The 15,905-nt window shown below is 44.2% G+C and overlaps 1 long non-coding RNA gene across 1 annotated transcript; it reads right to left on the bottom strand.

Annotated features, from left to right (window-relative positions):
* Positions 1-13,581: 13,581 nt before the first annotated feature.
* Positions 13,582-13,984, bottom strand: LOC125555499. The gene is made up of 3 exons (XR_007304729.1): positions 13,965-13,984; positions 13,782-13,877; positions 13,582-13,694 (listed from the first exon to the last, which is right to left on the bottom strand). It is a non-coding gene; the product is annotated as an uncharacterized LOC125555499 (long non-coding RNA).
* Positions 13,985-15,905: the final 1,921 nt, after the last annotated feature.

The following is a 15,905-nucleotide window of genomic DNA, read 5'->3' as shown; positions in this document are numbered from 1 at the left end:
CACCAATCTAGTTCATAGTGCACACAATGACCGGGACATCGGTATACCCGACTCAATCGCGTTGGTAAATCGCGAGCAGTCACCATGGGTAACGATATTTCCATCAACTATATATTGATATATAGATTCTGGAGAAACATATAACCGGAAGTCTACAATTGTCGACATACATTTCTCAACTAGATTGAAAAAAACCTTTCAAGTGATTCAGATCCAAAGACCATGGCCATGGCAAAGTGTGAACAACGCTCGGACTGAACTCAAGCAAAGGATATAATCTAGGTAGAAATAATATTTCTCAATAATGGGAAGGTATTCATAAGCAATACCTACACAAGTTTTCTTCTTAGAATTTCTTTCCGATAACTTATATCATTGGCAGTACAAAATCATCTATCTGTGCAGTTGATAGATGTAGTGATTACATATATATGTGGATCACTAGATTCATACATAGATGATTGATTCTCGATGGAATCTCACTTCTGAATCGAAATGCAAAATGCAACATACATTGTGTAAAAATCAGTAAGTCAACATACGACTTATTGTTGTCGGTACATATGGTACAACTGACGTAGTGAGATCCTTATACACAAGTAATGATGATTATCCATGTTTGTGTGTCTACAATGATGACACATGTAATCATCTAAATGACGGAGTTTAAAATGAAGGATTTGGGTAAACCAAAATACCGCTCTTTACTACAAATTGAGCACCTTCATTCATACATTATGGTATACTATGTTGTCTATATCTATAATATATTGGATAAATTCATTGTGGACAAATCTTATCCATCCATAACTCTCATGGTAGTTCATTCTCTAGACGTAGAGAAAGATCTATTTAGACCAATAGATGATGGAAATGAGATATTGGGACTCAACGTTCCGTAATGCCATTGGATCCACCAAACACAATTGGTTGGTACTCAAGAATATCTTTCGATATCTCCAAGGCATCAAACATCTTGTCCTGATTTTTCAGTTTCACAAAAATGTGAACACCAATATCATTGGATACATCGATCAGATCCCCACTATGTCAGATCGTAGACAAGCGTAGTGTTCCTACTAGGTGTGGTAGCCCTCTCATGAAGGGTCTTCAAAACAGACCTCATGGCTGCATCCACCAACCATTATCTCAAAGATAATGTTGCTTGTGTTGCCCGTCTGCAAACAGGTTACTAATAAGCAATATCTTTATATTGCATATCTTGCAAGTCAAATCATACAAATGATTTGTTCACCAAGTCTCTACCAACTTTTACATTCCAAAAACATGTTCATGGAATTGGTATATGACGGCTTTGGAATTTGCAAGAATCGGGGGGAGTATCTTCCTAAATTGTTCATGTTCAATGCATCATATTATACTCTTTTTCCCTTCATGAGTTTACTCTACAGGTTCTCATAAAGGTTTTTAATGAGGTAATATCAACATGAGATCATATGTCATACTTTATGTTTTCCCCACCGGGGTTTTTGGGAAAGTATATATGGCATATTTATTGTCCTCTTAATTCTATGAGTTTTCTCGTATTGAGTTGAAAGAGACAATAACCATTATATGTTGCATAATTTTCTCCTTATTTTCCCCACTGGGTTTGAAGGAGTTTTGGCAACATATCAAACACTATACTCCTCACATTTTTCCCCATAGGGTTTTTCGAGGAGCTTTTCAAGATGATGTCTACTAACAAGATAAAGCAGTGATTAGGGGGAGTGTTAGGATTAATTAAGGGATTAATTCCTGCTTTCTCTAACTGTAGGGAATTGCTTTTGCAACTGTCGCGTTGGTTCACCGGACAGGCGTCTCTATGTACAGACACCTCTCTAATGGCATGCCCTCAAACTGTATATATATATGTGATCACATCATCAATATAGAAAACACGCATTCACTCTTACATCTCTGTCTCTCGTCTCTCTCGTTTAAGATATAACAGTCATGTCCTATTATTATTTTTTGAATAACTCAAAATCTTGGGTTACAATCTAAGTTTTTTTTCTAGTGCAAAGACATCTAATTTTGTATGTGCTCATGTTTTTTTGTATGTGCTCAAGTTAAACTCAACTTGCATGTTCCATCAAAAAAATTGTACACATGTTTTTTTATGTATTCCTGACTCATAATTGAGTTGTGACGTACATGCTCTTTCATAGATGGAATCCTTCTTGAGTCCTGAACCATGGTTGATCCCTTTCTTTTCTTCCTCATCTTCCGCACGCACATGGAAGTTTCCTTCTCTCCTCAGTCATGGCGGACTTAGGGTTGCCTTCTTATTTAATTCCATCTTTCCATTTATATCCTTCTCTTTCCTTCTTTGTTTTTCTAATCACATCTGAAAAATCCCTCTTTCTTTCCTTATTCTCGCAATGCCTCTTTCCTTCCTTATCATGAGACGTCTTGTTTCCTCCTTAATGATTCCTGAGATTGCTCCTCGATACCCCCAAAAACCAATATGTATATAAATTAAGAAAACTAGATGACACCCCGCGCGTTGCTGCCGGAATTTGTAGTAGTATATAGGAGGATTTATAGAGTGAGAAATAGTGGAATTTATGAAAACAATAATATAAATACATGTCTATTGGAACCTTTGAATGGTGTAAAAAGTCAGGCAAAATAACATATGGCCGAGTATCTCCATATTTGCGTAATTAGAAGAATGCATCACCATATTAAGAGAAGTAACATATATTGTAATGATATTTTTCCTACAATATTTCAAGATAGTATCATTTGGTTGTCCATTAGAAGTGCATCAAAGCAGGAAACTAATATATTTCATACTAATTTGCGAGCCTCACGGTGTTAATGCACCCGAATAGTAATGCTCTTGCATTCTCCACCTTGATCCGCTTATTGAGCGAAAGATAACCAGCTATGCAAAATGACATGGTTCCTGAGTAGACACATGTACACTCCATTTCAAATTAAATTGAAGGACAATATGAGAACAGCCCATACCTGATCCTCTCAGTGAGGAAAAACCTTTGAAGTTTTGATTGTTATTAGTAGCATAACAATCAAATACTGATATTCTAACTATAAAAAATGTATAGTAAGTATAGAGGATGCAAGTATGTTCATAAGAGTCACTTCATAACAATCAAATACTGAGAACAGTAGAACCGTGCAGTATGGAAAGAACAACATTGTCAATCACATAATTGTATCACTCACGTAATATAATGATCCCATAAAATTTGCAATGGAATACTACTCACAGAGAACAAATTACCTGAAAATGAACCCCAATATGCCAGTATGCCATATGTAGTGATTCTACAAAACAACCAAAGAAGAGCAATAAAAGTACACAATTCGTACTAAATTAATGTGTGAGAGGAAGGGACATAGAGAGATGCAGTTGTAGTTGGGAACGGTACATGGTAGCTTCATCTGTTTCTTCTTTCCGAACCCTAAAGAACACAAAAGAAAGAAGAAATTTTCACCATCTAGTGCCACCAATAAAAAACAACTGGATTGAAGAAACATCAATGATCCATCGCATCTTGACACATGTGTGTCTGCAATAGCTGAGTTAGATAGTAGTTTGGGGGAGAGAGACTGGCCGGATTATTGCCGCGGAGGAGGTCGCTGGAGATGGAAAAGAGTTGCCTACTATGAAATTTCCAGCCACACACAAATTAGAACATCAAACCAAGCTAACTCAAAAATTACGTTCATATCTGAAGAGTGAGAACATTGAGAGGAAAAGAGAGCACCCACCTTTGGTGCAAGTGATGTTGGAGGAGGATAGCGGCGGTGGCATGTACAGGTACATCTCGTCTTGTCGACGACCGCGGGGCTCCGAGAGAGGTAGAGATAGAGGGAAGGATCATGAGGCGACAACCCGTGAAGGCTTGGCCGGCGGCAGCGTAGTATGGAAAGAGAGGTAGAGATGGGGAAGATGAGAAGAATCGGTCGAGCTTTTTTTGAAGATCGTGTAGATTTATTCCTTCAGATTATAAGCTAAGCTGCTAAGGCAAAAGGTCAAAGATAACGCCTCCGGAAAATAACTGGAATTAGCGCTGCTATTAAATGGATCCATCGCCCACGTCCCCACGCAAGCCAGAAAGGATTATCCAGCTGCAAGCGTTATTCTACGAATTCATGCTAAACACCAATTGAGGAAACGCACGACTTACTTTCCAGTAATTTCACCACGAGTGAGTACTATTTGTGATCCTATTTTGATGCTTCACTGCATGCATGTATTGAATGCGGTTTATTGGGCATTCCTAGCTAGATGAACTCTCGCATGCACAGGCTAGCAATAAAAAAATTTATCTGATGCATGCGGGAGGCTACCGAAGATTATGCTTGCCATGTAAATACTAAATACCCGTCTGTGAAAGCCTATGTGGCAAAATGCTGATGTGGATGTTGTGCATGTTGAGAGAATGCTAATAGTGGGGATCAACTTCTTAAGAATGTAATATTTGATATAAACGAGCGAGGTGGGACTATTTAATAGGTCAATCAACATTGTATTCTCATATATGAGGCAAGAGCACTAGAGACCCAGAAACTTGCATTGGATGTGATGGTCTAGTCCATAAACTTGCAAAAGGTGATCAACTAGTCCACAAACTTGCAAACTATGTGATGGTTTAGTCCACAGCCAATCAAAGACAGACAATTGGCGCCCAGCTGGCTGCTGCGTGGCACACCTGGTCGGACCGGCTCTTTTGCAGAAAACCCCTCAATGTTTTTGGAATTCACGCCCGCAGTCCCTATCTGGCCCTCCCTTGGCTATTTAATATTGCGGCCCCTCTCACCTGATCGGGAAATCACTTCGCCTTAGTTACAGGAGCCACGGGGAGTGGTGATGTCATTCGTTCCCCTGACGCCAGCGACGGCGACGACGTCGCTGGCCATCGCGGTGGCCATTGAGCCACCAGAATCCGTCGGCCTCGTCCGCGAACCGGGCGCATTTCCGCCGGATTACGGTAAGGACCGCCCTCCTTCACCTCTGCTTTCCGTCTACTTTTTTGGCACTCGCCGTGGTTGGTCGCCGGGGTTGATCAGCACCGTTACTCACCGGGGTTGGTCACCGGGGTAGATTAGAAGGTTGCTGCGGAGTGGGATTGGAGGTTCGGTTCGGTTGCTAGGGTTTATGTTATTGGAGTAGAGGAAAGTAGGGGTTTAGAGCTCTAAAGTTGATGTTTTCTGTCATGAAGTTCGGTTATGTTGCTAGGAAATATGTGGATTTAGGCATGTACTGGTTGTAATGTTGAAGTTGATCCTGAACATGTTGATTCTATAGATTGTGCCATACAGTTGGGGTTTTGGGACATAAAGTTGGGGTTTTGGGGTAGGATATATGAAAATGCGTGGTTTTTGGGCAGAGCTAAATGAAAATGTGTGATGTTACTATTCTAGATATTGTACTGCTTTGAAAGTCTGAATAATGTTGACACTCCTGAATATTTTCATTGTTTGAATATTGCTGATCATGCTCTGAATTTGTTGTGCAGTGTGTGATGCAGCAATGGGCATGGCTGTGGAATCTACATTCTTCACTTTGCAAATTGAGCATAATGGCATTTTTGTGGACCAAGTAGCAACCTGGAGTATGCAAGTGCTAGTGTGGAGACTCTGGATTATTACTCTGCTGCTAATTTCTCATATTCATTTATTGAGAAGCATCTGCAATGGTTGAGCTATCCTGTGTGGGAGCACCACATCTATTGGTGTAGGCCTGGGTGCCTATTGTCAGAAGGGCTGGTGCCAATTAGAGGAGATGTTGATGTCCAGTACATGATCACAGCAAGTGCAGTCCATAAGGTGCTGGAGATATTGATTGACCATTCAGACTTTATTCAGATTTGCAGGCAAGATGTCATATATACAATGCCCAGCTCAGTGTCTATATCATTGGTTGAAATTATTCTCTCTAAGCAAGTAGCTAGTGGAAGTCAGCACATGGAAGTTTCAGTTCAAGCAGCAGAGACATCAAGTGCAAACTTGCAAATTGCAGTTTCAGAGCAAGCAGAGACAGTAGGAGAATTGACAGATTCAGACTTTAGTGATAGTGACTTCAGCATTGATGAGGGAGATGATGATCTCTTTGATGAGTACATTGATTTTTGTGTGGATGAAGAGGAACGATAAGAGATAGATGATGAGCCTGAATATGTACTTGAGGATGAGGACCTTGATTTGTCAAGAGAAGAAGAAGATAACCTGAAATACAAGTTCAGTGCTTTCAATGCAAAGGTGGACATGGACTCTCCTATATTCAGAGTAGGCATGGTCTTTGCAGATGTCAAGCAACTAAGGCAAGCTCTGAATGCATATTCAATAAGGAATAGAGTTGAGATCAAGAAGATAAAGAATGAACAAACCAGATTGGAGGCAGTGTGCAAGCCTAGTTGTCCATGGCTTCTTAAAGCTGGATTGGACAATAGGACATGAGGCTTTGTGATAAAGGTTTATGCTGCAGACCACAAGTGTCAGAAGGCATGGGAGTTGAAAGCACTGACAGCCAATTTCCTTACAAAATTTTTCATTGATGAATTCAGGGATGACCAAAAGATGGGCCTTGGCACATTTTCAAGGAAGGTTACAAAGGAGCTTCACATTACTGTCAACAGATGGAAGTTAGCTAGGGCTAGGAAACAAGCTCTGAAGATAATTCATGGGGATGAGGATGAACAGTTTAGTAAGTTGTGGGACTATGGTCAGGAACTGAGGACATGTAACCCTGGCTCCACATTTCTTGTGTCTACTCATGCTGTGACAGATGAACAGTACCCAATGGGCAGGAAATGTTTGAAATCAGTGTATTGGTCCTATGATGCTTGCAAAAGAGGTTGGCTTCAGGGATGCAGGCCTATTATATTGTTGATGGGTGTCATATGAAGACAAAGTACAAAGGGGTGTTGTTGACTACTGTTGGCATAGATCCTAATGACTGCATTTTCTCTCTGGCCATGGGTTGGGTTGAAGTTGAGTGTACTAGTGCTTGGGAATGGTTTTTGACCACTCTTAGAGATGATCTTAATATCATAAATACTTCACCTTTCACAATCATGAGTGACAAGCAGAAGGGATTAATAGATGCAGTGATAAAAGTGTGGCCAGATGCAGAACACAAGTTTTGTGTGAGACACATTTATCAAAACTTTCATGAGAAGCACAAAGGAGAAGTGCTGAAACAAGACTTATGGGTCATAGCAAGATCTACTAGCAAGCAGAAGTGGAGAGCAAATTGTCAGAAGATGGATGAACATAGTGCTCCAGCTTTTAATTGGACTGAGAGATTGAATCCAAAGACATGGGTGAAAGCATTCTTCAGTGAGTTTCCTAAATGTGACATAGTGTTGAACAACAATTCTGAAGTTTTCAACAGTTACATCTTGGATGCTAGGGAGATGGCAGTGCTTTCAATGTTAGAAAATATTTTCTACAAGCTTATGCACAGAATGCAGAGCAAACAAAGAGAAGCAATTGAAAAATGGACAGGACATAGAATCTGTCCCAAGATTCTCAAAAAGCTTGAAAAGAATATTGAATATGCAGCTAACTATCATGTTCAAGGTGCTGGACAGGAACTGTTCAAGGTGCAGTCAGGTCCTAACAGCTACAATGTGGACCTTTCCTTGTTCAGGTGTGATTGTGGTAGATGGCAGCTGTCAGGAATACCTTGTAGCCATGGAGTTGCATGTATGAGTGAAGAGAGGATTGATCCAGAGGAAATGGTCAATGAGTGCTACTCTGTCCAAACATATTTAAAAGCCTATGGATACAATCTGATGCCTCTTAGAGACCCTGAAATGTGGGAGAAGATGGATGGGGATAAAGTGTATCCACCTATCTTTACAAAACAACTAGGAAGGCCCAAAAAAACAGGAAAAAGACACCAGAGGAAAAGATGAAAGGTGGTGTTAGAGTGCTAAAGAAAAATGGAGTGACAATGCACTGCTCCATATGTGGCAGACCTGATCACAACAGGAAGGGACACTACAAATACCAGGAAGCTCAAATGGGACCTAGAGATCCAATAGAAGATGAGGACTATGATGATCCAACATTTGTAGAAGTACATAACTTATTTCTTGCATTTTACATAAATCTTTCTGAACTTCTTCAATCATCTCATAACTCATCTCACAGGGCTTACTTCTTGCATTTATTTGTTGTGCAGAACATTTTTCCTCACTTGGCAAACCCTAGCATGGATCCAAGCAGGTTGCCAGACAGCATGGTTTCAAGCATGGCCAGGAGGGAGAGATCTCACAGGGCTCCACAAAGGTTTCATGGCCCCCTACCAGAACAATCAGCATTTGTTGCAGCTGCTATTGCTTCAATTCCCCAGCCAACAGTCACAACACAGATGAACATTGGGAGAACTGAAAGAGGAGAAGGCTCACAACCTGCTAGCAGAGGAAAAAGAAAAAATGCAATAGCTAGCACAACTTCAGGTGCAGGGAGGGGCAGAGGAAGAAATGCAGCTGGCACAACTTTAGGTGCAGGGAGAGGCAGAGGAAGAAATGCAGCAACTGGAGGATCTTCAGGTGCAAGGAGGGGTAGAGGAAGAAATGCAGCAACTGGCACAACTTCAGGTGCATGGAGAGGCAGAGGAAGCCATGTAGCAGCTGGAGGATCTTCAAGTGCAGGGAGGGGCAGAGGAAGAAATGCAGCATCTTCAGTTGTAGGAACATCTACAGGTGAAGTAGGGAGAGGCTTTTATGGTTGTTGTGTGGAGATGACAGACCTATGGTGATTCCAGATCTGAATGCAGCACCTGATGCATGAATTTTCTCCTTTGTTGTTGTAAGTTCAGTGATGAACTGTATCTTGGTATTAGTTTATGGGTGAACTTTTTAGGGGCATAAATTTGTAACTTGTTGATTTTACTGAATTTGATGAATGTTGTCATGGGCATTTGCTGAATTTTACTAAAATTGTTGTCCTGAGCTATTGTTGTCATGTGCATTTGCTAAATTTTATTGAAATTGCTGTCATGAGCTATTGTTGTCATGTGCATTTGCTGAATATTGCTGAAATTGCTGTCATGATGCACTGCTGTCATGTGCATTTCCTAAATATTACTGAAATTGCTATCATGGGCATTTGCTGAAAAAAACTAACTGAATTATGTCATGTGCATTTGAACTAACTAAATTTTATTGAACTAACTGAATATGCTGATGAACCACATTTGCTCCATTTTACTGAATTTGGGTGAACTAAGACGCCCAAAATTAAAAAAAATGTTTGGCCTGGGCCTCGAACCCAGGACTTGTGGTTAGAGAAGTAGAGTGCAATGCCAGTGTGGTAAGAGTAGGAGCTTGTTAGTGGTAGATGCACAAACTTACTTGTACTCTCCACAGACGCCCACTCCCACTCGCCCACTCCACTCTAGACGGTTCGCGTTCCCACCCACTGCATCAATAAAACCCACCCACCGACCGCGTCGCCTCCACTCCCAACTCACCACCGCCGGCCACCGCCGCCATGGCGAACATCGAGCCCTGAAATCTCGCACTGGAGGATCTGGCCGGCAACGACCAGTCGTTCCGCACGCAGATCAGAGAGGTCTGCAGCTGGTTCCCGAGCGCAAAGCTCCTTCTTAGTCACGCGTGTGGCTTGGCCAAGCAGCTGACGGACGGCGAGAAGGCGCGTGCCTTCCCCAGAGGCCACGCTCGGGTGCCGCCACCGTCCTTCCTCGTCTGGGCAATGCGGGAGGTCACCCTCAGCGTGGATCCATACCAGCGAGCTAGGTGGTGGATGTACCGCTCCACCACCTCTCTGGCCCCGGTCCCCCTTGACGGCGACCCTGCGGATGCCATCGGCGTCGTCCTCGCGCTGCCTGCTCCAGTCGACCCTGCGGACTACACCTCTGATGATGAACTGACAGAGGTTGTTGTTGTCACTGACGACGACACGGATGAGGAAGAGGTTGTGCTAGTTGCGTCGTTCACCGTTGAGGGTGGCAGAAACATGCCCATCGACGTCGAGCTGCTGCCGGACGTCGAGCTCCTGCCAGAAGACGTGAAGATTGAAGAAGAAGAAGAAGAGGTGAAGGAGCCAGAGCCAGAGCAAAAGAAGAAGAAGGGGGCAGTGAAGAAGGAGCTAGTGCGCCGCTCCATCCGCCTGCAATAGATGAAGAAATAGTGAAGATGTCTGCAGCTGTTGGAGTAGAAGAAGAAGCAGTGAAGAAGAAGAAGGGGGTAGTTAGGTATGCTAATTATATATTGGCATATAAGTTACCTATGTTGAACTGAAGATGCTGTTGAACTGTTGTCTATTTTGAGCTGCTGCTGTTGAACTGCTATGTTGCCTATGTTGCCTATGTTATCTATGTTGTCCATGTTGCAGTGTTGCCAAATATTGTGTTGCTATGTGTGTTGCATTCTGCCCATGTTGTGCTCATGTGCACACATCCAAAAATAGAATGTACCAAGTGCTCACTTTCTGCTAAATATGCCAATATTCCATAATGTACTACCTGAAGATCCCTGGGCCCCTTCCAAATACATGGTCTGAATTTAACTTAACTGAAATTTGCACTCTTAAGTTAAATGAAATTTGCTTGATCTGAATTTTACTTGCAGTTAAGTTAACTGAAATTTGCTTGCATTATCTGAATTTTGCTGCAACTATCTGAATTTTGGCACAATGCACACTTTCACTTCTCTGAAAAACAATTTCATCATCATTTCTTCACGAGGCAAAAACAATTTCATCATCATCACCATGTGCACAATTTCAGTGCTCTGAAAAACAATTTCAGTTCATCATTTCTTTATTTGGTCAGTACTACATCAACATTTCTTCATTTCAGTTCATCAGTACTACATCAACATGTCTCACACTAAAAACACCCTACTTGCTAACGATGATAGCTAGCAGAATGGCAAACAGGCCAACATACAGAAGAGCTCCAAAACAAAAAATCTTATCCCTAAATTGCTCTCTTTGCTTCTGCATCTTGACAATTGCTCTCTTTTCTTTCTCATTTCTTTTAGTTTCTGCTTCAAGTACTTTAATCCTGGTCTCCAGCTCCATATTCTTCATGGCTAGATCCTTAATCCTGGCCTCCAACTTCATTGCTCTGCCATCCCTTTCCCCAGCCCACTCCTGAAAAAATGAGAAGCAATTCAAGTCAAGAACTCCTGAAAAATGATGAGCCATTGCTCTGCCTTGTACTAAGTCAGCCACTGCAGTTCATTGCTCTGCCTTGTACTAAGTCAGCCACTGCAGTTCATTGCTCTGCCTTGTACTTACCTTCTTGCCACCGAAATCAAGAACTGCAGTGACCCTGGCGCTAGGTTCTCCAGGACCGCCGCCGCCCAGGAACCCGTCGGCGTCGACGCCTACTCCATGGGATCGTAAGACACCGCTCTGCTTCTCGCCGCCGCCGCCGCCAGACGCTCTCGTTCTCTCGCCGTCGGGATTTGGACAAGGGAAAGGGGAAAATAGGGGAGAGCTAGGGATTTGGACAGGGATAAAGAGGACAAGTGAAGCAGGGACTGCGGGCATGATTTCCAAAAACATTGTGGGGTTTTCTACAAAAGAGCTGGTCCGACCAGGTGTGCCACGCAGCAGCCAGCTGGGCGCCAATTTGTCTGTCTCTGATTGGCTGTCGACTAAACCATCACATAGTTTGCAAGTTTGTGGACTAGTTAATCACCTTTTGCAAGTTTATGGACTAAACCATCACATCCAATGCAAGTTTCTGGGCCTCTAGTGCTCTTGCCTCCTCATATATTGTGATACAACTTAGTTGGTCAAGACATCACCTGTCGAACATGAGGTTGTGTGTTCGAGTTTCCCATCAGCCATATTTTTTTGCATCGGCCGCCTCGGTGGGCCACGATAATTTGCCCTGGCAAGGCCCAAAGCCAACATGCCTCATGTGGGCTCTTTTAGTATCTGTACCAAGTAGGCTAAGGCCTAGGCACCCTGCAATGGACTCAAAAATGAGATCAAACAACGTTTAGTATCACCTTGTACATACCGCTTAAAAAAAACCACCTTGTACGTGAGCGAAATCAGATGGACTGTACGTGACCGAAACTAATGGGAAAAAAACTACTCGCGGGACGAAATCAAGAATATCACCTTGCTTTATTAGTAGCTTTAGATTTAGATATAGATATAGATATAGATATATAGGTATAGATATAGATATAGATATGGATATGGATATAGAGGTATAGATATAGATATAGTTTTTTGCCTCCCCCCCCCCCAAAAAAAACATCCCCCCCCCCCCAAAAAAAACATCTGGCCTAGCTCCGCCAGTGGTAGGTACCTATGAGCATTACTTTGATTCAATAAAGCATGCGAGATTACTAAAAAATCAAAATGCTTTCTTCCCCTAAAAAAATAATTTTTAGGCACTGCCTTAGCCTTTTGCCAGGCGGTTAGATAGAGTACATACCAAACTCACAAAGCTTCTGCACTTTAATCGAGGAACGGATGTCCGAGCTAGCTTTTGAATTTTGCTGTGTCTTCATAGAGAGAATGAGTCATGGTCACATGGCCATGACGACCAACCTAGCTTGGCTACGTACGCCGCCCTACACTACCGGACTCGCGTTATGCCTACGGGCCACGGCCGTCGCATAGGCCCCTTAGGCCGTCGGCATAGATCTATGCCTACGGTTGCCGTCGGCATAGGCCCGCGTGGCGTAAGATGTCGTCAGCGTAGTCTTGTCAGACCGTCGGCATAGTATAGCGTCGGCATAGGGCGGCCTGACGTCAGCCGTCGCATAGTATAGCCGTCGCAGTGTTTTTCGTCTGACGGCAACGGACGGCGCCGTCAAAAGCGCTGACGAATCACGCAATGCCACGTCGCAGAGCTATGCCGACGCAGCCGTCGGCATACTCTGCCACGTGGCAACCCTGGTACTCCTGGTGGCAGGGCTATGCCTACAGCAAAGCCGTAGGCATAGATGAATCTATGCCGACGGCTTTGCCGTAGCATATCTCTGCCACGTGTCATCTCCTGTCCTCCTGGCAGTAGGGCTATGCCTACGGCAAAGCCGTCGGCATAGATTTTCACTATGCCTACGGCTTTGCTGTAGGCATAGATGTGCCACGTGGCAAGCCCTGGTAACTCCTGGGCGTATATATGCCGACGGCTTTGCCGTAGGCATAGTTTTTTTTATTATTTTCCCTGTTTTCTCTTTTCCAATTCATTTGACAGCATTTCAAAACAGAACAATATGAAATTATGCAGAAATATGACAATTCATCATGTAAACATACTCAAGTTCATCTAAACATACTCAAGTTCACCATCATCATCTAAACATACTCAAGTTCATCACATCATCTAAAGATACCACCTCCGCCAAAACCACCACCACCTCCGCCAAAACCACCACCTCCTCCACCAAAACCACCACCACCTCCGCCAAAACCGCCATCACGACCACCACCACTCTGCCAGATCGGAGTGACTGGGGTCGACGGAGCAGGAGTCGAGCCACCAGTCCCCTACATGTTTCAGAAAAGATTCTAACGGTAAATATGATATGATAGTGTTTCATGAACGAGAACTAGTTTGCCAGTAGTTAGGCAAATGTACTAACCGGACCATCACTTCCTAGTGCCACCCATTCATCGAACGTGGGCACGTGTGGGGGTTCTCCCGCAGGTGGTGGTGGGGGTCCCATTTGTGGTGGATCCGTGCGGTTAGTCCAAGACGCCAACATAGCCTGAATGTTAGTTAAACAAGCAAACTAGAAGATCAGAAGGAATGAAAGTGCAAAAATTTAGCTTGGTTTTAAGAGGGCAAAACTAACCGTCATCATCTGACGGTTGTAATCATCGTTTGCCTTCACTCGTTTCAAGTACTCCCGCACCTCGAGATTCCTATGCTCGACAAACTCCTTATATGCCTACATAATTTAGGTTGTTTCTAAGTGAGCAATGCTGAAAATAAACTGAGAATGCTAGATAGAAAAAGATAAAGAGGAAGTACTTACAGCATGCTGGCGGGCTAAGGGTGTCTGTGAACGCCCCGTACTCTCTAACTGGCTCGGGTTGGTAGCCCGAAGCTGTGTGTACGAGATTGAAGGAGTGATCAAGCCGTCGAAACACGGATACCGGCCATTCTTTTTCCCCTGGATGGCCACCACCGCCGTGTCGTCCATCTGAGACTGGGCGACCTCAGCAATAGGAACATCCGGATGCAACTCCTGATAGTGATGAATGTAAGACCCCAGGTGCTCCTCGGTCTTGCCGTAGTACTGGCTCTCGCCCTCCTTGCGATGACTCCGCTCGCGGGCCAGCTTCCACGACTCCATGTCTGAGAGCGGCCTCTTCAACTTGTCCTCCTACAACATCAAATAGAAGTCAGCCATACATAAGAACATGACGGTAAAGAAGAACAAAAATGCATCATGCACAAAGATATACCTTCATGGCCTTGAAGCCCCAGTGGTTCCTGTTTCCTTGGCCGTGTGTCCCGTCGTCTCCACGGTTAGCCCGGGCCTTGATGCTCTTGGCAGCAAACTCTGCATCGGCGCCGAGCCACCTATCCACCAAACTCGCCCATCCGTCATGCCTTCCATAGCACCAACGAGGAACAACCTATGCAAATTTTGGAAGCATGACATGTGAGCACGAAACATATAGTTGACTGCTTGAAACAATGAAAAGTTAGTATTAGTTACCATCATGAACTGCTCCCTGTTCAAGGTAAGTCGTAGCTTCTGCGCTTGAGTTTTGGTCATCTTTTGGTGCAGTAGATGTGGTAGTACTGCGAGACGGCAACCCAGCGCACCTCGTACTGCAACTGACGAGCTTTCTTCTTCACAGCCGCAAGCAAGACCACGTCAGCTCTGGCCTTGTGCTCGTCAAGAACTCTATAGAGTTGCTGCAATCATGCATAAACCAGAAGCAAACAAGGCATGAGTTGAGTGATTCAATGATAAACTATGAACGAAACTGAAGACAAGTGATTCAGAAGAGAACTTACCCAAAATTTGGTGATCACGGCCTTAGCGGCCGTCCCGTACTCCGCGTTGCTGCAAGCCTCATAGTGGGCCCAGCTCGTGGCCAAAACCCGCTGCTGCGGGTCCCTGTCTGGCCGCGGGTAGAATAGGCCAGGCCAAAACTCCTTCAATAGGACAGTGATAAGGCCGTTCGGTTTACGGCCCTTTCCGCGAAGGATCCAGTTTCTGCAAAAGAATCAAATGATTGCCATGTGTACAATAAGAAAATGTTGTCATGTGTTGAAAATATGATTGAGAGGCACTTACTCTGTCCCCACAGGTTCAATGAGCCACTTGTGCTCCTCGATAGAAGGTGGTGTAGGTAGTCCGGCATTACCACGCAGCCACCCCTGCGGAGCACCCGGTGGCAAGTCACCCCACAACGTGGGATCAACCTCCCCTCCATCCTCCTCGCCCTCCTCCTCACCCTCCTCCTCGGCCTCCTCCTCCTCACCCTCCTCCTCGGCCTCCTCCTCCTCACCCTCCTCCTCGACCTCCTCCTCCTCGCCATCAGGAACATACTCCTCCTCCTCAGACTCAGAAGGTGCCTCTGTATAGGAGGGCATCGAAGAAGACCCTCCTATTTCGGACACGGCCCGGAGTTTTTTGCCCCGGTTGCCTCTCCCCCCACCTCCTCCTCCTCTAGGGGCTCTCCCCCCACCGCCTCCTCCTCTAGGGTCTCCTCCCCCGACCCCTCCACCTCCCTGTGAGGTGTCATCCTCGCGTAGTCGGGAGGGAACCTTGTGGGCTCGTCCACTCCGAGTAAGTCCTTTAAATTTACTGAGGAAACTAGCGCCGCTAGACTTGCCCATGATTAGCAAACCTGCATTGAGAAGAGAATAAACAATTAGTAAGGATATCAATTAAACAAGCATACAGGAAAACATTAATACCAGAAGAGCACATTAAGCATACTATTGTAATGATCAT

This window comes from Triticum urartu, chromosome 5 (genome assembly GCF_003073215.2).
Source record: "Triticum urartu cultivar G1812 chromosome 5, Tu2.1, whole genome shotgun sequence".
Lineage (NCBI taxonomy): Eukaryota > Viridiplantae > Streptophyta > Magnoliopsida > Poales > Poaceae > Triticum > Triticum urartu.
This window is presented reverse-complemented; position numbering and strand designations above follow the sequence as displayed.